We start from the raw sequence: 23,659 nt of genomic DNA, 5'->3' as shown, positions 1-23,659 counted from the left end.
AGTTCAGTGACATCTACGTGTATCTTGTAGAGAATCTCTCACCTCACAGTGCTGCCGGGATAAAAGCTTTCAAAGTATGGACAGCTACATGTGTTTTTGATCTGGATGAGTAAATAATGCTGCCATGTGGGAGGTGATGAACAATAAATTGTTCATTGTTAAAGCAAAAGTAAGCTCTACATAGCCAGCTTAAATGAATTGCCAAACATTAATCGTTTTGTTGACTGGGACTTGTAAGGCCAGAAAAGTTCTGGTAGTATTAATCTGTCACATTAATGTGGTGTGATAATAGTAAAGTTGAGCTAGTATTTCTCCAGTGTCAAAATAAAAAATCATTCCTACAGTTTAAATGATCCACCACTGATAGCCTGAGTTGCTGTGGAGAAGTAGGAATTGGTGCAATTTAGCCTGTAAGGCAGGGTTAGAAGAGGTGTGCGACATTTTTGTGCCATACTCTACACCATTCTGGCAGCTGTAAGAAATTTTTTTTTTATTTTTTAAAAAAAACCTTGCTTACTGCATCCAATAGCATAGCAACTATCTTGCATTTAAGCTAAGTTAAATTCTGACATTCAAGACATTCAAAGGAAAGCTGGGGGACAAAGGACCATATACTGTTTTGCCCGCCAGGTCTCAGTAGCTCTGATGTCGCATGAAAACTATGAATTAAACTCTGACTCTCTTCCATAGCGTGTCTTTGTCTAATCTCCCTCCCCTCATCCCCCCCGGTTGCAGCAGATGGCTGCCCCTCCCTGAGCCTGGTTTTGCCACAGCTTCCTGTTAAAAGAGAGTTTTTTCTTTCCACTGGCGCCATCTAATTATTTGGGCTTTCTCTGTTTTCTCTGTAATACTGTATGGTCTTTACCTCTCAGTATAAAGCATCTTGAGGCAACTATTATGATTTGGCATTATATTAATGTAATTTAATTAAATTGAAAAGATTTGAAATTCCAATCTTCTTAGAGTCCCAACACTTTCTGAGCTTGATTTTCAAAAGTTAGAATAGAATAGAATAGAACAGAATAGCCCTTTACTGTCATTGTGCAAGTACAACAAAACAGTAGGTGCTCCACAGCTACTGTGCATATAATTCTAAGCCATCAAATATTCCGGTTCTCAGATGGTGAAAGAGCATTTCATCTCTGTTTTTCACACTTACAGCCAGCAAGAAGACATAGCCTATGATTCACATCATTTTCATAGTCATCAAACCATTCAGTGACCCTCTAGCACTCAATGGATACATGGCACATTGTGTTTCTGAAAGATACCACTCCTACCATAAAAGAAATGTGTCTTCATAGAGCAAGGGTGATCACTCAGAGCATTTTTGCATTGATTTGCTTTGACTCTTTATGGGGACAAGCGTACCCAAACCATGGCAACCAGCTGCTCTCCACAGCATCCTGTCACTTTAGGTAAGGGGTCAGATTTGTATCAGACTGCAGTGCTGTTAGGCACAAATACACAGTATAATAGCCATAGACAACTACAATGACTTTCAAACTTTGTTCTACATATGCGGGCAAACTGAGAGGTTAGCTAGGAATTTTAATGACTTCTTTTCTTTTCTGCCCACATTATATCTCCCAATCTTCTTTGCAACCCACTGTATAAGCTCATGTCGATGCAGTCCGGTGGCCTTGGGATTTTGTTTCAAACATTTGTGTCAACTCCCCTTCATCACTTTCATCTCACCTTTATCTTTAGCTCCCAACCCCCACCTACACAATCCCTTCTCTGGTCTTGGCCTTCCACGCTTGGAGGAACAGCATGAGGCGGCATGGCCTCCGTGCGGCTGACTGATTATTGTAATTCATACACTTTAATTAGCTGCACAAACCATTAGCCACAATTAGACTATTACAGAACGTTTTGTGGCAGGAGCCAGCCCCAAGATTGGCGTTATCTGCTGGAGGGAAAGAGAGAAAAAGAGGAAAAGAGAAACGGAGGAAGAGGCAGAAGGGCATAATCTATTTAGCTAAGCATTAGTGTGTGTGTGTGTGTGTGTGTGTGTGTGTGTGTGTGTGTGTGTGTGTGTGTGTGTGTGTGTGTGTGTGTGTGTGTGTGTGTTCAAATTGTGTTTTCGGTATTTTTTAATAATGCTACAACAACCAGGCATTGTTTATGTGCATGCTTAACAGTATTCTCAACCTTGGGTCTGAAATCAGTTTCACAGAAATATGTACACAATCTTTGATGAAATGCAGTTACAGACACATGCATTTCTTTGTTCTGAATCTTCTTCCCTTCTAGATGTAACTTATTTTTTCCTTTGCTGGCATGGCAGCAAGTGCAACCACGCATTTTCTGTCACTGTACTGTAAGTATGAATCACTAGATCATTTGTGCCACAAGTTTTGCCTGAAATGGCAGGGTGAGTTGGGTTATTAGACCTTTAAATCCATTAGAGCACGCTTGACATATCAACTTGATCCTGCAGTACAGATTAGAAAATATATACATCACCCGCATGACAGCTGACATTACATGGTTGAGTGGATTGAAGACTATACAAAAAATATGCACTGAGTGCTGATTTATATTTACATGCATTAAAACCATCGTATTGCTGAGAAAATGTATAGGTGGCTTACATTTGCTCTGCAGTAGTGTTGTTGAAGATGACAATATTAATATTGTTATGCTACTTATATGCTACTAACTTCTATATGCACACATGGGGTTGTGTTTGGAAGTAAATTGAATGTGTAAAAGTAATTTTCCAAAAAGCTCCCAATAAAAATTGGCCTTTTATTCTTTTTAATGAATTATTTTTACTCTTGGTTGTCTTTGTCATAGTTTCACATGACCCTCAGATATGTTCTGTGCACAAAGCTTGACCATAATCATAACAATTTCCACTCGGCATCCAATCCTTTTCAGCATACCTACCCGTGCTCTCCCTGTACATTGACTTTTTATGTTGTCATTAGGCCACACTGCAATTGCTGTAAGTGAAGGCACAAAGGTTGCACTGATGGCTATTAGACCTAATGCCACCAATAAGCTCTGCTGTGCGAGAGGAAGCAGCCCTTCAGCACTGACAGCATGGCTCAGTGCCTCCACATCGGATCTATATGTTTGAAAATGGCAGAAACCCTCAGGCACAAAATAACATTCCCAATTTTTTATTTTTTTTTACAGTAGAAATTCAGTGCATTAAAACTCTATAAGACACTGGAGAAGTATGACGTGTGGCTCAACAGTTTTCATCTGAAAACATATTTAAAAAATGTTTTCCAAACATGTAAGAAATTTATTATTTGTGAATATTTGTGGAGTGTTTGAAATATTTACTTTAAACCAGTACCAATCAGCAAAATGGCATTCAGGTCAGTTTACAGTTAATAGACAGTTCTGGTGATTAAGACGTGGCTTATTAACTATTAAAACAAGTAATAAAAGAGCCATCCATCCATACATGATTTAAAACATCATCTCAGAGCTGTGGATGGATGGGCTATAGAGAAAAGAGAGGTCCGAGAGAATCACCTTAAAGCACATGTTTGCCTCATGTCTGCACACACTCACTAAGGGGCATTTCAAACCAGTGTGTGGACACCAGTTTAGACAATTAGTTTTTGAATAGCACAAAGACAAAGAAGTTATTAGTTTGTCCAAACCATAAGGAAACAATCAAACACACCCTTAGGTTATTTAACCTTACTGCTATACCAAATATTAGTAATATGCCACTTAAAATTAAGTCAGCTGTACATGAAGAAAAAAGGTGAGTAAGATGTTAGCCAAGGCCCAGCAGATCAAAAGCAACACAAAAAGCAGCGCTCATGCACTGTTGGCCAGAGTAGCGGTTGCTGCTCCTCTATAAGAGCTGCCAAGTCCCTGTGACAGATAGTAAAATAATGTTAAGGCCAAAGATGAAAATAAAAAATATAAATCTAGCATTGCAGCAAGATAACATAACATACAGGTCAAATGTACCTGTGACAGCTTTTGCAAATTAGGTGATCAGGTGAAAGGTTGTGCACTACCCGCTATTTATAATGTAACCATATACCGTAAGGCAGTTGGCTGATAATCAGGCAATTAAGCAAGGCAACGCTGCTTTTTCTCCAGAACATAAACACACATAAGCATGTCATGAACAAAGGTACAATACTACTTCTACTACAATATAAAACTAAGGCTGAAAAGGCCTTTTTAATGAGTAAGTCCAGTGTTTACATTTAACTCCATGCAACACCAAAAGAGGTTGGTTTATTTGCTACAACTTCTAACATAGTGCCGGTAAGATGATCATATCAATTTAGCAGTGAGCTTATTTCTCACTCACACTTATTAATGTTTATATGCACCCACTAACACCTATGCAGTGCGCACACATGTCAAAGCTCAGAGGATTAAGGAAATTCTAGCAGTGCACAGCATCCCCCACAGCAAGCAGCAGGAGGAAACCTTTGAGACTTCGTTAATGTTTGTCCAGCCTTTGGCATACTGTCTTCCTGTATCAAAATTGTTGGGTTTTCTATGAGCCGTCAGCAAAAGTGACTCCATCTTGCCCTGTTCTCACATGGCTACATTGCAATTGTCTGCTCCAGTGAAGCCTATTGCCGTGTGGGAAAGGTCTGCTCTTTCATGGACACACATACACATGCACTTACCCACACATACACTTTTGCATCTGGCTGATTCACTTTGCTGAAGCCCACAGACCCCCGACCGCATGATTTATCTAAGCCAGCGAATCGCACCATTCAGGTTGTTGCAAAATCATTCCAGCTCCTCCAGCACTCCAGTCTATAAACGTTTATTCTTTGCGCTAAGAGATTAGTGGTGCAGTTTTTTGGGGTTTTTGTGTGTGTGTGTGTGTGTGGGGGGGGGGGGGGGGGGGGGGGTATTTTTTTATAACTCTCAGTTACATTTGTCAAAACATCAACATTTTAGGTATTTTGGCAACACTATTACCAAGACAAAAATCAATTATCATGGGTCACTGCATGATGAATTGCTTGAATTGACAAACGATCGGTCTTTCTTATAGCTATAAGACTTGAAAATCCAATAATTAAAAAGTTGGCAGACTGTTTAGATTTTAGGTGTACTCAAAATATCATTCTACAGTCAGTTAATGGAGAAACTTGATCAAAATCTCGGTTTGATTCATTTGGTGGAAATGGGAAAGCTTTCAGATGGACCTTATTTAACAATTAGCAATTATTTCATGGTTCAGGCTTTACAGGCTTAAGTACTTTCAGTACTGTAGTAATCAGTCATCATTCGATCATATTAGTAGGTATTTTAGCCATATTGATTATTGCCTTCCATCTTACTGTCAGCAGTGGTCAGCTTTTATCTACAGATTCCACCTCTTCTGTTTTCCAGTTGTAGATTCGGGTCAGTAAGTGTGGAACAAAATGAAGAATTACCTCTTTTGTAGTTTATGGATTCTGTGTGGGAAAAGCCATTTTTACAATTACACAATCAATTCTGTGGGATATTATTTGACAATGACATTTTAGATCATTACACTTCTATAAGCCCGAGTCACTTTGTAAAAGTTGGCTTGTCAGGTTTTTTTGTTGGTTTTTTGCAGAACTTCTGTTGATAGTTTGTTATGAGCAGCTTTGGGGGACAAGTCAGTGGACTGCTTCACCGCGTCTTACACAGAATTTTGCCCTGAGTTCAGAGTAAAAGTAGTGGTCACACTAACCACTGAAAACCACCTCCGTCCTTCTGTGCCTGAATGTCCTGACGGGGCAAAAAAAAATGCCTGTGATTGAATTGTGGCTTTTTGTAAAGAATCACGTCAAAATGGCCTCACAGAGGAGAATACTTCTTACAGCCCCACAGCGCTAACGGTACTGGATGTCAGAATATCAAAGGTTAGAGTTGTTAGTATTAGTAGCTATGATAAAACTGTGCCCCATTAAACTGCCAGACTAAACCCAAACCTTTGTCTCACCTTGAATTTCTCATCATCAGATATTGGGTAAATTCTGTCAGCTTACCATACATTAAGCTTCGAGTTTCCAACCCCAACAGTGGGCTGTCCACACATTAGCTTTGCAGTCATGTGAAGGGCAGATGCTACTGAAGGGGAGATAATTGGTGGCGATCTGTCTAAAATGCATAATTAGACGGGACAAGACACTCCCCCTCTTTTCTTTCTTCCCTCGTCACTCTGCCTTTTCACTCGGTGATCTGAGTGCCTTAGCATGAGCTTTAAACTGGGCTAAAGTATCCTGAGCCTTTTCCAATAGGATCTATTTAATTCAACAGGCATCACCCTTTTGTTTTCTCATCTGGCACAGCGCAGCTGTTTGCGACACGTTCGAAATCACGCGTAACTCCAGGAAGTATTGTTTCTCTTTGTTTCTTTGTCTTTTTTTTCTTTCTCCCCTGCTCATGTATGTACCAAAGGGACTGTGTCTTTGTAGTCTCTGAACTACATTATGAATGATTATCCTTTTACATGATTATTATTCCTCAGCACACCATGGCACATCAACTCAGACACAGACAGAGCGCCTGGACTCCTCAGTTTTGCATTATGGCTTCATTATATCCACAGTTTCATGCCTTGAAATGTGCAGCAAACACAGAAGTTCATCCATTACAGTGAAAAGCTGAGATGTTAAACAGTTCATTTACCAAAGGTTTTATTGGTGACTGAAAAATGGCGTCTGTTGGTGATTGCTTTTCAGTTTCAAATATGTAAATGGGTTTCAAATATGCAAATGGTTTTCTGTTTATGATTTCTGGCTCGAACAGGCTCACAAGGGTTTGATCTGAGAGTTTAAAGTCATCAGTTGTGCCCCTTGTGCCATGGCACATTACCATCTCATCCTCTCCCCAGTCCAATAAAAGCAGCTTGAGTGTAATGAAGGAGAGTTAGGAGAACTAGAGGTCATTTGGCCTATTACTGATGGTCACAACAAGAGTGAAGGGACTGGTATGAGGAGGGTAAGGAAAAAGGTTAATTATTAAGATAACTGACTGTTAGCAGATTCTTAAGGGAACAGTTAAGGATTTGGGGACATATGTTTACTGGATTGTCTGATGAAAACATCAAAAGTGATCTTATCTGGGAAATAAATAGAAGCTACTACCAGAATAAATATGAGGCATATATTTAGGTTCATCAGTATTTGGACCATGAAACATTTTTTTGGCCTCACAGTGGATTTCAAATCAAATGGTTGAAGTCCTTAGCATTGAGCTTCCTTTTGGCAGATGTCCAGTGAAGAATATTCCAACCCTTTGACTTGAGAAACTATTTGGTGTCATTGTTGTTTACACATTAAAACTCCAGCCAATCGTTTTTGCTGAACCTGAGAGTATAGCCCTGATCACTTCACAATTCAACTTGCTACTTTTATCAGCAGTCACATCACTAAAAGCACTTGTGACCTGATTCCACTATAGTGCCTCCACTATGTTTGACAGATGATGTGATATGCTTCATATCATGAGCTATTTCTCTGGTTTTCATACTTTTCTCTTCCTGTCATTCTGCCACAACTTAACCTTGAGTTCATTTTTTGTAGAACTGTGCAGATGTTTTCTCTCAAAATCTAATCTGGCCTTCTTGTTCTTGAGTGCAACCAGCAGTCATACCTTGTTGTGAACTATCTGAATTTCCATATTTCCATTCACAAAGGCATCTCTTGATTGTAGTCGATGACAATGGTCCTTGAAGGTGCTCTTGAAATGGCAAGATGCTGTGAATGGGGTTTCTCTTACCCAAGAAAAGACTACTGCAATCGTCGGCTTTAGTTGTTTTCAACACCTTTTTGTGTTGCTGAGCTGGCTAGTTCATTCCTTCTTTTTTAACAATATAAGAGAATGATGATTTAGCCCCTTTGAAGGTTTTGCTATCTCCCTGATAGGCCTATAATCTTTTTTTTCTACTTAATTGTGCTTAATCTATCATGAAATAATGAGGGAACAGGCCTTGCTAGGCCATGAAACTGCTTGTAAGTCAATTGTCCATATAATTTTGAGCCTGAAAATGGGGGACTACATATATAAAATGGCTGTAATAAACTGGCAGTACTTTTGTTAAACTCCTTGAAGGCTGAATGTCTGCACTTCAATCATATATTTATTTAATATCCACTATTGTGGAGGCAAAATTGTACTTATGTACCAGACTGAACAGTCTAATTATCCAAAAATCTAAGTTAATAATTTCAATAATTTGGAATTTGTACATTCAAAATTCAAAGGTTTATTGTGAGTTCTAGCTTCTGCTGTGTACTTAAAATTATATTTTATTCCTTAAAACCAATTTAATTCATCTAATTTGTGTGTGCCTGCATCAGTGCATGCATGGCACACATGCATGCACTGTGTATCTGTTTGAACTGTGAAAATCCTAATATAGTGTTTATACTGTAATCCTAATTCTGTGGAAAGAAAGGTTGTTAAATGTCCATCTTGCATGGAATTGTTAATTATCCACTACTTACTGACTATCACATGACTAGTAGTCAGTAAAGTCTTTTTGTATTGTGATGTACATTTAGTCTATGTTTTTTTTACCTAATTAAAGTGGTCACCAGTTTTTTGCAGGGCTAGCACAGCAAGGCAGACAACCATTCATACCTATGGGCAATTTAGAATGAAACTAACCCCAATGTGGAAGAAAGCCCCATTGGAACCCACGACTTTCTTGCTGTGCCACTGTACTGTCTAACAAACCTCACAGCTCATAGCTTATCTTATCATTCTCTATGGTTCTCTGTGGTGCTCTACACTGACAGGTGAAGTAACTAGCACTTATCATCTTGTCATAAGTCAGTTCTGCTGGGAAACTTTGAGTATTTGCATATATGTGGATGTTATTTGTACATTTAGCACCCACCTAAATATCTCTTCGTGGCAAGCACCCCACCTCCACCCCCATTGAATGATATTCCTGGATAGTAGCAGCCTCCCATAGCAGGCGAATCCTCTTGCCATATGGCAAAAATAATGCTTAGAAACTGTTGGATGTACACAAAGGAGAGCAAAAAGGTATTGCCCAGACCTCCAAGCTTCCCAGATTACAATCAGATTAAGCATCCAAAGTCTGCATCTGAGTCATGCATGTGCCACCTTGCAATGGACACAGGGAACAAAGGAGCCGCTGCCAAGTCCTGGTGCCAGACACCATAGAATATCCCCAGAGGTCTCGTGTCTGTCTGTGACAGAACAGAGCTTTTTCAGCCATCCGAGGGAGCACCTACAAAACATTAGACCGGTGGTTTTAATGTTTTAGCTCACCAGTGTTGTAATGTTACACAAAAATATCTAATATTATATTGTGATTAGGGCGCCCTAATTGTGGTGCAGATTTAAAGCATTTAATTTGAGTTGAATAAATTAGGTGAAGAAAATTCAGTAGCAGCATAAACAGCAAGCCTCCCAACCTGGTCTCAGACAGAGCAGCTGAAGTGGTCTAAGGAATAACACAGAGCATGTGTAAATATTGTGCATGTGCATCCCAAATCTTAAAGCTATTTGTTACATTATAAAGAGCAAATCCAAACAGTCTTATTGGACGTTGTCTTTCTCCTTTCTCATACTTTCTCACGTTGCATCAGCTGTAACACATCTGCACGAAGGCCACCAAACTAAACTCTGTTGGGCGTACAGTAAACTGACAGTACATACCCATAATGCTTGTGCCAGGCTCTGAAAAGGGAGCTATTTCCCTCCCTCTTCTCCTTCACTCTCCTCTCTCCATCTGTTCCTGGGCTGAGGCAGGGTAAGGAGCCAGGGAGGGCTACGAGCTGGAACAAGTCTATCTGCAGCAGCAGGCCTGGCCTCAGCAGCCACAGAGGGGCTCAGACTGAATGCTAGAGCCCCCTCTTCCTCCATCCAGATGCAGATGACTTCGCTTTTCCTCCGCCTCTCTGCCGCACAATAATACCCTTTTGTAGCACAAGGGCAGAATCCCAGCTTTGTCCAGTCAACCTTAATTTATGGCACACATATTCTGGACGCACATATTGTTGCACAAGCTACAAAGGCATAAGCTTTCAAAGAGGCAGAGAGGAAGTGCTGGCAAGAGGATTCTCGCACTTTCTCTGTTTGAGAAACGGTATAAATCATTCACTACAACATGGCATTTGCAGCTTCACCAGTGCATTGATTTTCACAACTTCAAAGAGGTGTAGTGAGTCAGAGGTGATTTTTTTTCTCCCCTCACGGTCGTCTTATTACATTTCTATAACTTTCTATTTCAACGGTCACTGACTGCCAATCATGTTTCAGTGTGACTTCAGATGTTACCATGACCCCTATTTACAGAATGTAAAAACACAGATCCTTCGTAATTTCTATCTAAAGCAATATTGCAGTGTTTGAGAAAAAAAACCCCAACATAAATACTCAAATATATAATGCTGCAGTTTTTTTCTCCTCATTCATACAACCTTTCTCAGCATGTACGTAAAAATCTATCCACTTTCATTGAAAAGACGTTTGCCTGTGGCCCTTACGCATTTGGTTCTTTGGCCCGTCTCACCTTTTTCTCTCTCTCAGCTAAGACATGTGCGATGAAAGAGAACTGTATTCCTCTTTGTCTCCTGTAGAGACAGTTTTTGTTCTCCTTGACCTGCCATCCATAGTCTAATCTAAAGTGACTGACTGCCCCCTGATGCAGAGAGCACCAAGCTAGACCTTTCAGATTTCTGCTTTTACAATGAGCATGACAAGAGAAACAAAAGGGAGAAAGCAAAACCCGCTGATGAACTGATTGGCATCACCTGCGATACGTGAGTCAAAACTATGTCGGCACTTTGAAAAAGAAAAGTTTACTTTACTGAACTGGCACCACGTAACACCTTGGGTTTTGGAGGACATCTATACATGGCCTGCAAGGATTTGTGCGTGGGCGCCTGCACCTGCAAAACGTGGAGGCTTAAAATGGATGTGCAGCAAAATCACAAAGTAAAGACGCATATTACACATCTTTAAACATTTCTTCTGTAGAAATCCTCTTAATAAAGCTCCTTAGCTGAACCCCAGTCCACGTTTTTTTATTAAGAAAGCAGAATGTCACAAGGACTGTCTTTTTAAAGGGCAAAGATGACCAGCAAGTCTAACAAGGAGAATATGGTCTGACAGCAGGTGCACAGAGACGGCATTCAACATTAAACACAACCACAAGAGCAGCACGTTAAATACGTGAATTGAGTATCCTGATGTAGCTCAACACTGCTCGCTAAATTTCATTTTCAATCACATTTTGGCCTTTTGCTGGGAACTTAAAATCAATGTTAGCCTTCAAAGCAAAGTGCATACATTAAATGATTCATGTTAGATCAAGTAGCTCTGTCAGAGAGCTGCAAAAATATGCTTTTAGCCAAGCAAAAACATATTGGATTGCTGCACCAGTGGGGACCCTTATTCTGATCCACATCTAAGGAACATTACATTTATTTGGCAGACAGCTTCATCATGATAGCCTTCTGTCAGAGACTAATACACACTAAGCAATAGTCTAAGCAAAACTCAATTATATTTGATCAAATAACAATATAAATCAGGAGCATATCCTCTGCACATCTACGGCAACCAACTGGATAATTAAAAGACCTCTATTAAAATGTCTTGATTAACAAATATGTGGCTGAAGCTCTTACCTAGTTGCTCCAAATTGTTCCATGTATATGATGGCTGGAAAAACAGCAACCTCCAAATTAGAATTTAAAGACACAGATAGCACGTGAATAATGGCATGCATTATCGTGTCTTCTCCATAGTGATCTAATGGCTATCTAGCATTAAATAAAGGGAGGGAATTAAACTGGAGCAGATGGTGAGAGTACATCACTGGCTCAGGAGCTATTTATTAAATGCATTATTAATTATTTTCAACATGATGAGCTCGGCTGGCTTCCTTCTGGATCGACTCTGAGAAAGAGTTCTCTAACCCCCAGTGTCATTAGGTAGGTCTTTCACACATCACCAACCCGCCATCAGGTTAGCAACTCGTACCTTTATTCACATGCAACATTCAGTGATTTCTACTATTTTGAGGAATTTTCTAGGTAATAGAAAATGTGTTTTTTTTTAACCTGTACTAAAAAAGTTGTATTTGTGCACTTTAGATTGAATTGTCTGGCCGCTTGTACTCTGTCCCCGTGTCACTGGACAAAGCTTATGCACTTTAAATGACACACAAACATTTATGCACACGGAGATGCTTTCTTTAATGCCTGAAATGCTTGTCCGAGGTAACAGTTTCCTCAGTTGCCACAGGCAGCGAGCCACCTGCCATACCACTCCCTAACCCCAACAAACAGACACACAAATTGAAGCCTTTATCCACATTCAAAGAGGTGGCCGAGGACACGAATGTCACGACTGACAGACCCTAGTTCACGCTCTGCTGCTTCCACTAGCCAACTATCATTTCTAAACACCTTGCATGCCATATCCCCACTGCCTGTGGGTGTTTTATAGAGCAGAAATCTTTTGTTTTTGTTTAGACAGTTGGATAGGAAACATTATTTGACTTACAATCATGCAAAAAGGGCACGGGGATAAGATAACAGCGACAGTTTTAATTGTTACATGACATGTCGCGCTTACAATATAATTTCACGGTTGATCTTAAACAGCTGCTAGTTTTTACTCAAAGTCATTTTAAAAACAGAAATATTACGTTTAAGACTATTTTTCCTGCAAGTGTATTATGCAGCAGAAGCCAAACAAAATTATAAGAGAGGTTCAAAAATACTGTACACACCTTCACTATGTCTCCTCCACTCTTTCGTTCTCTCACCCAGTCAAGGCCTGAACTGTAGTTGAACTGAGCCTCTTGGGATATTTAGTTGGCCAGATCGTTAGCTGGCTGACCCACCTGGAAAGAGGAAAGAAGTGAAGGGTTAGAGGAGAGAAGAAAAGAGGTATAAAGTTAGCAATGGGCGAAGTGGGAGGGAGAATTATCTGAGGTATGCTCTGGATCTATGGTGAGACCTGAGAACAACAAGGTAGCTTCAGAGCATGATAAACTATGCACTCAGTATTCCAACCTGGCTGTGGTATTGCATGTCAATAACTTACAGGTGCAGAAAACTGTGACACCTCTGATGCGTATAAACTACACCTTTAGAAAAAAAAATACTCACTTAGGGCTTTACCTCATTCCTCTCTGGTCTGTACTTCTTCCTACTCATAAATAAAAAGCCGAGTGTCTATATCTAAACAGCCTTCATTAATATTGATGTTTTTCACGGTAGTTTGTGATCATGCTCAGATTATACAAGCAGCACATTTACAATGAATCATAGGCCTTTCCAGCCTGTCACTGAATCACGTCGAATTGATACATCTTCTACAATGGTAATATATCATCGATCAAATGTGTCTTTCATTGGTGCTTCTATAACAACAATTGGATGATTGGTGGAAAGCTGTCGAATAAGTCCTCAAAAAAGCTCATGTTTCAAGATTATATTTTAGAGATGCTTCTACTATAACTTTTGATGATGCATTGCTTCATGGTGTTGAATATTTGAACAGGAATCTTCTATTACTTCAGACATTTCTACAATCATCCTAGAACTGGAGACCTTATTTAGACATTGACATTATGAAAAAAACTGAGTCTTATTTTATTATTTTTTGTCACACGTCTCATAGCAACAGCAGTGAATGTGATAGGGAAATTTGTAACTTAAGATCCTACTTACACACACAGATTTATAGCCCTGCAATTTCCCCTACAGCCAACATTTCTATTGCTTTTTCCAACACAGGTGGCTCTATAATACATTTCAATCTGATCTTATCTAGGAAAGTCTCAGTTTTGGATGCTTAAAATACAAAATGTCATTTGAATTTTCATTTTGTAGATTTTTCATTTTCGGTCAAATTCCCAAATTTAAAGCTAAAGTATCAGATGTTGACAAAAATGGGTACAATTTGATCTGAACAGCATGAAAGGTTATAATTTGTTAAATCATATCAAAGCAATTCTGCTAAAAACAAATGGTTGCTGGAAAACGGTGAAAAGAAAGGGTTATCTAACACTTCCCTAGTTCTTGTAATGAATCAGTGTTTGTTGCACTTTTGATTTTTCCATTTGGTGTGTCTGCAATTATTTGTGACATTGCGGGTCAGTTCTCCCGGACAATTTGCAATCCGTATAATTGCTCGATCATTCGTGTTTCCACTTTCATTCATGCTTTTTCTGTGATTTCTCCATGTCAGCCAGTTATTTTCTTGGGTATAGTGTTATTGCAGCTGCCAGCACCGATGAAATGAGCTTTAAAATTAAAAATCCATGTTGTCATAAGTTTTAGATTTATTGTAGCGCACTGAAAAGACTTGCAAAATAGAGATTTTCTGTCTCCTTCTTATCAAGAGACGTTGTTTCTAACCCAGTTAAACATTCAAAGAAGAAATTTTGTTTTTTTTCCTCTGGCAATCTACTCACTGATATCTAAAGTTGCACATGCATGTGTAACCTTTCCACCTCACATGTGCGTGATATATAATAATCCAGTAATCAGACATGTGCATGCTATTTTATTTTCACATACAGATTGTGATCCCTTTGATCGTGGATCAAAAATTATTTGGACCAAGTATTGCAGAGACTTTTCATCATTTTTGTATATAAAATTTAGCGTCTGTTAATAGATTTTTCTGCTTTTTACTTTTTTTATGTGCGATCATATGCTTATCATGCTTCACTAAGAGTTTCACAGATGCCTTGCAGGGACTTGCATTTATTTGCCTTGTGTGGAAAAAAACATTCTGTTCATCTGTTCATGGTTTTGTCATGTAATTCCCAAATGCCAGCCAGCGGGGGTCTTTATTTTTTTTTATTTATTTTTTTTTCCCCCCAATGTTTGAACATTTTCCCAATGTGCAAATGTTCAAACTAACATTGCTGTTTCTTGATACTGCTCCCATCTCCTTAGCCATTTGGAGAAACAGATCTGGGGAATGAACCAGCCAAGAGGGTGTCGTAGCGAATTTCTCCAGGTCCTGGCATGGGGCCAAACTCTTCCTCAGATGTGACAGTTCTGGATTTCAGTCTGAAAGAGCCCTAATTTTGCCATTTTCAGCATACTGCCTCAAGAGTTACAATGTTGCCACAGCATGAAGACATAACACTGAAGGGAAGTCAGTGTACTAAGTAAGTACTTGGAGATGAAAGCAGATGGCAGTGGTCATTAAAACATTTTTGGTGGTGTCAGTGAAAATGAAATAAAAATGTACTTATATGCAAAAAAGCTTGCATTTGTCTATAAGGCCTGTATTTTGTTCTTGGTTTACCTTTATGTGCATGTAAGCATATACTGCAGCTGTTTGGATTGTTTGAATTAACAGTTAACAATATGTACAGTGATCCTTGTAGTTTAATTGAACAGTTTGGATCAAACTCTATCATCTGAGACATCTCCCGGTGTAAGCTGTATATAGTGTCCTCTCACCACACTTCATCTAGCTATTATCCAGCATTATCCCATCGAGGACTGAGCTTCTCCGGTCTACGAGGCAGAAAAAAATCCGTAGACATGTCGGCTGCTGGGGACAGATTTGTTCCTTTGTCAGCAAAGAAGGGGGGGCGGGGTAGCTGGAGGACAAAAAAGGGGAGAAAAGGGTTATGTTAAATAATACTGAAAGTTTACAGGGACAAACAATGAATGAACATAAAACTGTGGATAAACAAGTTATGGAAGTGAGGAAGACTTAACAGGCGAGGGGAGACAACAAGTTGTGAACAGTTATACGGGAGTTTCACAAGGAATGTGGACAAAGAATGTCCATTATAGCTCGATCGAGGGAGTGAGGGCAGGCGATACAGAAAGAACAGGAGGCGTGGGATCAATTAGGTTAACTACTGAAGATGCTGGAAGACTTTGAAAGCAGCCACCATTTTGCCGTTCCCTGTTGTATTCTTCCCTAGCTTTCTTTACAGTATCTGTTCTCCCTCGTTCCTTTTTTTCTTTCCCCACTGCCATTGTTCCCCACCCGCCTTCTCCTCCCCACCCTCTCCCTGGCAGAGTGCTCGGGGAACACAGTCCTCCTCTGTCAGCCCCCCACACCCCCCCGTCTTCTGCTTCACAGGTAATTAAATGGATTTCCTGTCTTGTAGTCGGCGAGAGAACATGACCCTGCACTCTGCCAGAGCGTGTCCAAAGGCACTCCAGGGCCGGCTCCCTGCACCATCTGCATCTCAGTGTCCGAGCAGAGCAGTGGCCCTAAACAAACACACTCCACCCTGGGGACTGTCAAGCCACAGGCTCCCCGGCTAAACACACTCCACAGATACAGTGAGTGGTAATGAACTATGGGGAAATAGAGCTGTAAATACCAAAGAGCTGAACTAGGGAAGCACGGTACAGTATAAGCATTAACAATAGCTCAGCTGCAGTTATTATCCGGTTCAGAGCAGTTAGTGCTGTACAGAACTACTGGCAAAAGGGTCTTTTTTTTTTTTAGAAGTCTGAAGTAAATGTTTAGAGAAAAATGCATAGTTTTTGTGTAGATTGACTAAGAATCAAAATAAAGATGAGGCGTGTTTCTAAAATGCACACTGAGTGCACACAGGTGTCAACACAAACTCTGTGTGGATGCTACTTTCTGGTGTTGTGCAAATGTGTCTCTTTTTTTCGTACCACCACGCTTTCTTCTGAAAGCAGTGAATGCAGAAGACAGGCAGTCAATAGTATGAAAGCTCTGCTATGAGTCGTGGCTCCCAAGGGCAGCAACTTACTGTCCTACACCCCCCCCCCCCCCCACTCCCACCCCTCACCCCCCACTGTGATGAACTTACTCCATCAGCAGGGCCTGAGTGCACTTCAAATACAGGCCCGAAGATTAGCGGCGTGGGAGCAGATCTCTCTTTTAACCTGCTCTTCTTCAAGCATCTTGACACAAGACTTCATAGCTCTGTCACGAGGAAGAATTACACCTGACAAGTCTGCTTACGGGCATGAGAGAATGTGTACATGCGAGCAGGAGCCCGTCAAAAGCGATGGCATCAATGCAAGAGCTCAAAATGTCTGCTGATTTTTTTACTGCCAATTTAAATAGTGTTAGAAAATCTGAACTGGTGAAATGTTAAGAGTAAGTCTGAAAAATGCTAATACCCTTTCAGACTATTCTTACAATTTTCCATTTTCTTTGGGGTTTTCAATGGACAACATTCAATACAATTTATAGGAATAGACTCAGTTATTAAATCTAGGCAAATGTCCCTTACCTGAGACACAAAACTTGATGCAAGAGAATCTCAAAATACTATAAAGTCAGCATTTACCTAAAATATGAACGCTTAAATCTAAATATTTTTGTATTCTTGACGATTCTACTTCTTGCTGAGGAAACAGACAAGCGGTCGAGCTGAAATCATAGAATGAATATTAGAGTAAAATGACAAAAATCCACTATAGTTGCAGTCAAAGCCAGTGCAATTCTGGGACCACATGTGCATATGTAAGAGAAGGCTTTAGTAACTGTACCACCGCCCAGGTAAAAAATAATCACCAGACACCACTGGTAGCCATTTCAACAGGTCACAGCTCAAGGCACTACCTTCCTGTAGTAAGCACCCCTGAGTCTGAAGGTGGACTTCGCTATTTCGCTGGCCTTATGACCCTGCCATTAACAAGCAATTGAGATGAACCAATAGAAATCACAGCTCGCGCTCAGAATTCATTAACAGCAAAAGCGTGACGAGTCACAAGAAGCACATTGATGCGGAGCAGGGTAACACTGCTTGGCTTTTTTCCCCCCACCATGACTGCTGAACATAAATCAGACAACGAGACACTGTCATTGAGACAGAGGACCCCTGAAGTCTCTGTACTAGTCAGAAAGGAGTATGCAAATGAGGACCTTGACCCAAATCAAATTCCAGCGCCCGTTTGTTAATTGCAAATTACAGACCTTGGCACCCCAATCAACTGCCTTTTAAGGGAATGATTTCAGACTCATTTTTTGCCATCATCTGAAAAATATGAAAGGGCAATAAGAAAATGTAAATGTCCCGGTTTTGTGATGCACTCGCTAGCGTGAATGAAGTGGAAACCTCAGCCAAAATGCTGCCGTTCAATCCAGTTTGCCAATGAACACAGTGAATGCTATTAAGAGGACAGTTCATGCTTGTAAATCTGACCATCATAAAGATGTCTTCCCTGGCTGGCAGAATGCTCAGAACTGTCATCTAATCCTCCTCCTCAGTTAGCCAGCAGACACAAGCACTGCTTTGTGGAGCCAGTTGTCTTATTACCCCATTAGCAAAGGCCAGAATGTGGCAATCTTCCTCCAACATTAATATAACATGACAGGCCAGGAGACATCAGTTTGTTAAATGCAAATCTCCCCAGCGTTCCTCAATGTCTCCATCACTGTTTTGTCAAGTACCCTGCAGGCCCAAAGACAGCAAATGAGTTCCAATTCATTTTTTTGTTTTCCAGTTTTTCACACCTCAGCTGTTTTCTTACAGACTGCGAATGGGGAAATAGAATATGCGCAATTTACATATTCCCTATGAATGTGGAATAGTGCATGTTGTTTCTTTCTATTTGGTATGTGCCCCTTGTCACCTAAGTGATTGTGACAGGTATTTTGCTTTCATTATTTTCTACTATCTGTTAAATCAGCAAAATCGTCTCTTGGTGCCTCATAATGCAACCGGTAAGAGGAAGAACTAATCATGTCACAGTGCCTATGGCAACTCAACTTTTCTGTATTACCCTGAGCAGAGAGGTGCACAGACCGCACACAAACTCATGCTGACACACCCACATGCACACACATCCACTTATCTCTGAACAAACTCACAAACACACACACACACAAACACATACATTGCTCGAAATCAGGCGGTTGGAAGCTGTGAATGAAGCGATATTGTAACCTCAACCTATATGGCGCTTTCCCACTGTGGGTTCAGCCAATGAATTATCCCCTCCAATAAATCCTGTTTGGAGGATAATCCTTTTCCCATCTTCTGGACAGACACTTTCTGTAATGAAATGGCCCCGGGTCCTTCCCTGTAACCCAGTCCCATCCTGGCCCTCTAACTCTGCCTGTCTCAGGGGAAAGAACGGCTTACAGTGTGGCTTCAACCCCACTCAACCTCTGCTCGGCTTCAATGGCTTTCCCACCTCCCAACTGCCCCCACACCTAACCCATCTTCACGTTACTTCTTCCTTTTCTTGCTCCAGGTGCAACTTCATTTCCCGCAGAGCCATACTACAGTGCCTCTTCTGCAGATCTCTCTGTCTGCTCTCATTCAAACAAGTTTTTCCTCTTTTTTCTCTTCATTTCATTCTTTCCTCTTGTTCAGCAAAAAAAAAAAGATGCAGCAAAGCTCTAGCAATCTTTCCACGTCTGATGATGTGATTCGAGCCAAACACCAGGCGAAAACCGCCCGTAATGACATGTCTTGATGTGTCGTATTTGCTGTCCCCAAGAACCCAGTTTCACTTGTGTATTGTGTGTTCCTGGTCGGCAGGGGGGCTGTTACACAGCAGCCTCAAACCAACGTAAACCAGGGTGGAGTGGGAGGTGTAAATGACATTGGTGGAGAGCTGAGCGGAAGCTCTCTGGGGTCTGAGATGGATGCAGGATGCAGTGGAGAACTCTGGGAAGACTAAGCCAGGGTTTTACCTGGTAATTGGGTTGTTGGCACAGCAGGCAAGCTGGCCAAGAAAAGATTCGTAAGCAATAATACATGCTGTAGAAAATGTTCTTCATCAAAGCAAATTGGCTTGTTTTACTGTGTATCAGAGCAAAATATAAAAAATACATTATGTGAGTCCCAGATTGATAGAGCATCCTTTTGTCAGGAGATACATACACTCACCCAACGTTTCATAAACCACACTTTGGTTTGTAATTTAAGTCCATTTGCTCCATGTTAATGACCACTAATAATAACTACACTCTAAGAAATAAAATGTTGCATTTACTCCACCCAGTTATGTCAACCGGTTCCACATAACTGGGTTAGTGAAATATAAAATGTATGATACACTTAATTTGAACAACAAATTTTAAGTACATCTGTCAAGCTTTGGCTAATTAAATGCAAATCACAAGAATGGTGTTGTATTAACTAAATATCATAATGTTGATCTAACTAACATGTTGAGTTAAATTGACAACACTAAATAAAATCTACTCAACCAAAACAAGCCCTACTTACTCTATAAAATAAGATGTTGCATTTACTCCACCCAGTTATGTCAACCGGTTCCACACAACTGGGTTAGTGAAATCTAAAATGTATGACACATTTAATTTGAACAACAAATTTTAAGTACATCTGATAAATTGACTAACCCTAAACGAGCTCTACTGAAACTATAGGATTAAATTACTTACTCTATTTAAAGTAAATTGAATAAATCAAACAATTTTATTCAGTTAACCCAACTTTAATAACACTTTGTGTAAAATGTGCTGAAGCAAACTTTGAGCTGTTCAAAATTCTAGATCAATGCCTTTTTCCTAAACAAAAATATCTTCACATATATGCAAGTGCATATTAAGTTCAGGAAGACATAATACAGAATGTTAAAATCAAGTTATTAAAACTGGAAAGTGTTGTGATTCCAACATTTTTAACATTAACATGACTTAATTTAAACTTGCTTCGGGTACAATGGAAAACTCACAATACAGTCCTATAAACAACAAGTAGAAATGACTTTAGTGGCATTTTTGTCCATATTTAAAAAACCTTTTTTTTTTTTCAAAACTTAAAATGAAGTCCAAACTTAGGAGCAGTCTTGTTCAATGTAGCTGGAGGGTGGTAAAAGTTCAACATGAACAAAAAGTATGAGGCCTTGCAGAAGTTCTTGCAGAATTCAAACTGAACAGTTTATAAAGTGCAAGGAGATGGGTTTGAGAATCTTGTAACCAGTTCAGTGTCCTCTATAGTTCAGTGCAGGCTGTTTCACTCAAGCAGTTTGTTTTTCAGAACTTGCACCTTCATGGATAGGTTGTTCCCATCCAACTCCATCAGCACCTTCTGAAGAAATTCAAATGTGTATTTCAGGTGCTTTGGGTAGCTCAGATTTAGACTGTAGATTAGTCCAAGCAGGAGGGCACACCCCTTTGCCACATCACTAAGAGCTTTCAGCACAGTGTATCCTTCTATGATGAAACCAATGTCCTCAGGTGTATCTGCAGAGTCTGCTCCTTCATGTCTGACAACACAGACTCCTAAAGTCAGCTGCTCCGTTTCTCTTCTTGCACAAAGATCCACATCCTTAAAATGAAAACAAGGGGGGAAAAAGCTAATTGCATATAGATACATATGAATAAATGAGCCCACATTCAATTTACTATCCCAAATTAAAAAACAAACAAACAAACAAACAAACTGATCTTTCCCCTTTTCTAACTTACCAAGAATTCCTTGAACAGGTCATCTGGCTTTTTATTTAAGTAGACACAGATAGTTTTTAGAACGCATTCCCGTCGAACATCAATGCTGATATTCTGGTGGAGATAAGAACTCAATGTGAGACAAGATTTTGGTTCTTTTCCACCTCTTCCCAAACCAAAGTCAAAAATATTAACAGATGAGTGATTAGCGATGAGTAATTAAACAATGTTTGACAACTCACATTAGTGACATTCAGTGAGGTTAATGATTGGTTAGGCACTGACTCTTCTGAGTCAGATCAACAAATATATGAACACAAAACTAGAAGCTTTTCAATTTTGACAATACATGAAAGCTTTCACTTTTGCTTTAATCAATTCTAGACTGTTCAACAATATAATTATTAATTGTACCCCTAAAAATGTTAAAAAGAAATAGAAGATTAGAACTCAGCAATATGGATTCAAAATCCTATCATAATATTTTCTGGTATTTATTACGATAACAAGAGTTGCAATAAAAGATAACAGTAACCACAATCACATCTGAGCCACTTTTGTTGCATCTACTGACAGACAGAACTAGCTGACCAACGTAAAATGAAGGGGGGAACACACAAATTGTCACTTTGATAATCAATGGAACTGATACAAGGAGTTAAATGCATTACATATAGCTGTATTACACATAATGCTGCATTTTAATGACACAAGATAAATGCATGTCTTACACTTTAATCACTGATATTAACACTAAACCAGATATCAACACGGGTAGAATTCCTTCAAACAATGTAGCAACTTATTTGATGCATGTTTCTAAAATACACTATACATATATTTCATTCTTCAAATGGATCGGATCGCTGGCGCTCCTGGTGCCGATTACTGACACCAGGGAGCATGCGCAGTAGATGTTGGGAATAATTTTAAATCTGCAGTTCTTAGTAGGCAAGTTGCAGCTTAACATGAATCGTAAAACATTTTGGGAAATTACACCGAAGTGGGCCCGATAATATTTGTTAAATGCCTGACTACTAACACCTGTGAGAGGCATACAAGCTAGAATGCTAAAAAAAAATTACCAGACATCATTTGTTTTAAAATAAAACATACAGAAGTACTCCCGAAAATGTCGGATGTTTATCATTTAGTACACATTAACCAAAGTTGTCATCCTTAAATGGTTGTACTTACCAAATAATCCTCAAATGGCAATGGATTTTATCCAGGCTTCTGAGCATGATGCAAGTTTCGGTTGAAAATGGCGGTTGTTCAAACTTCCACACTGCACATGTGCAAACTGAGAAGTACGGAGAGCCTGTTAGGACAATCCTCTTCAAATTAAAGTGCTGTTCATTTTAAATGAACTTTTTACGTTGGATTTAATGTACTGCATTTTGTTGTATTGAAATATTGTGTTATTAATTAAAATCAAAACAATATCCTTGTGTTTAGAGTTAAAAATCAATTGGTGACATTAATTTTAACATAAAACGTTTACATAATGCTAGCAACATCAATGTATCATTTCTTAGAGTGTAATAACTAATAATATTAACTAATCTAACATTACTGCTTACTTTTCTTAAAAGTAATGTAGTTTAATTTTCAGAGAAAATAACTCAATACACTTCTCGTTACATTACTCCATAACATGACCTGAAACACACTGTCATATAATCATTAGTTAACTTTACAAACCTGAGGCTACAGTGACAGACACTGACAAAACTCACCATCCTAAAAATATACACATACAGTCTTTCTTTTAGTGTTGTATGCCCACAAAACCAACAACAAAATGCAAAGCTGAAATCCAGCCCAAAGAGACTTAAAAGCAATCGCCACAGTGATTCCACTTTAAAAACACAAAGGTACAAATGGATGCTACAATCATGTAAGCCTGACTGCTCATCACTGCCTTTGCTACCTGTTGAAGATCACGCTCTGGCAGCTGAGCTGGGGTCAGCATGCCTTCAGCTTGAACATCACTCCCTGTTCTTCACTAGCTCTGTGTTAGCATGTTGCCGGTGCAGATATTTGTAAAGAGACCAAGTTGTGTTCGCAGTATAATGTTGTTGTTCCTGTTCTAGATGCAGTCTGCACTTAATTAACGTGCTCTTGTTGTTTTGTGCAATAAAAATAAAAGCAACCATTCCACTATTTTCCTCCTATCTGCACATGAATAGAAATCAGCTGATTGTAGCACAAGTGCACATTAAGAAAAATGAACATATCGATTTTTTTTTGTTCTAGTTGCACAGTTGTACAGAAAACCTTTTACATTCGTAACCCAAGCAACAACACATTTGTAATTGCAATGTGATTACTGAATTTA

At 39.5% G+C, this 23,659-nt stretch overlaps 1 long non-coding RNA gene across 1 annotated transcript; it reads right to left on the bottom strand.

Annotated features, from left to right (window-relative positions):
* Nucleotides 1-21,087: 21,087 nt before the first annotated feature.
* Nucleotides 21,088-22,701, bottom strand: LOC309706107. Its single transcript, XR_014276679.1, has 3 exons — nt 22,516-22,701; nt 21,340-21,432; nt 21,088-21,199 (listed from the first exon to the last, which is right to left on the bottom strand). It is a non-coding gene; the product is annotated as an uncharacterized lncRNA (long non-coding RNA).
* Nucleotides 22,702-23,659: the final 958 nt, after the last annotated feature.

The sequence above is a fragment of the Aulonocara stuartgranti genome (assembly GCF_965226115.1).
Source record: "Aulonocara stuartgranti genome assembly, chromosome: 5".
In the NCBI taxonomy this organism is placed as follows: domain Eukaryota; kingdom Metazoa; phylum Chordata; class Actinopteri; order Cichliformes; family Cichlidae; genus Aulonocara; species Aulonocara stuartgranti.
The sequence above is the reverse complement of the archived record's forward strand: the minus strand, read 5'-3'. Positions and strand labels throughout refer to the sequence as shown.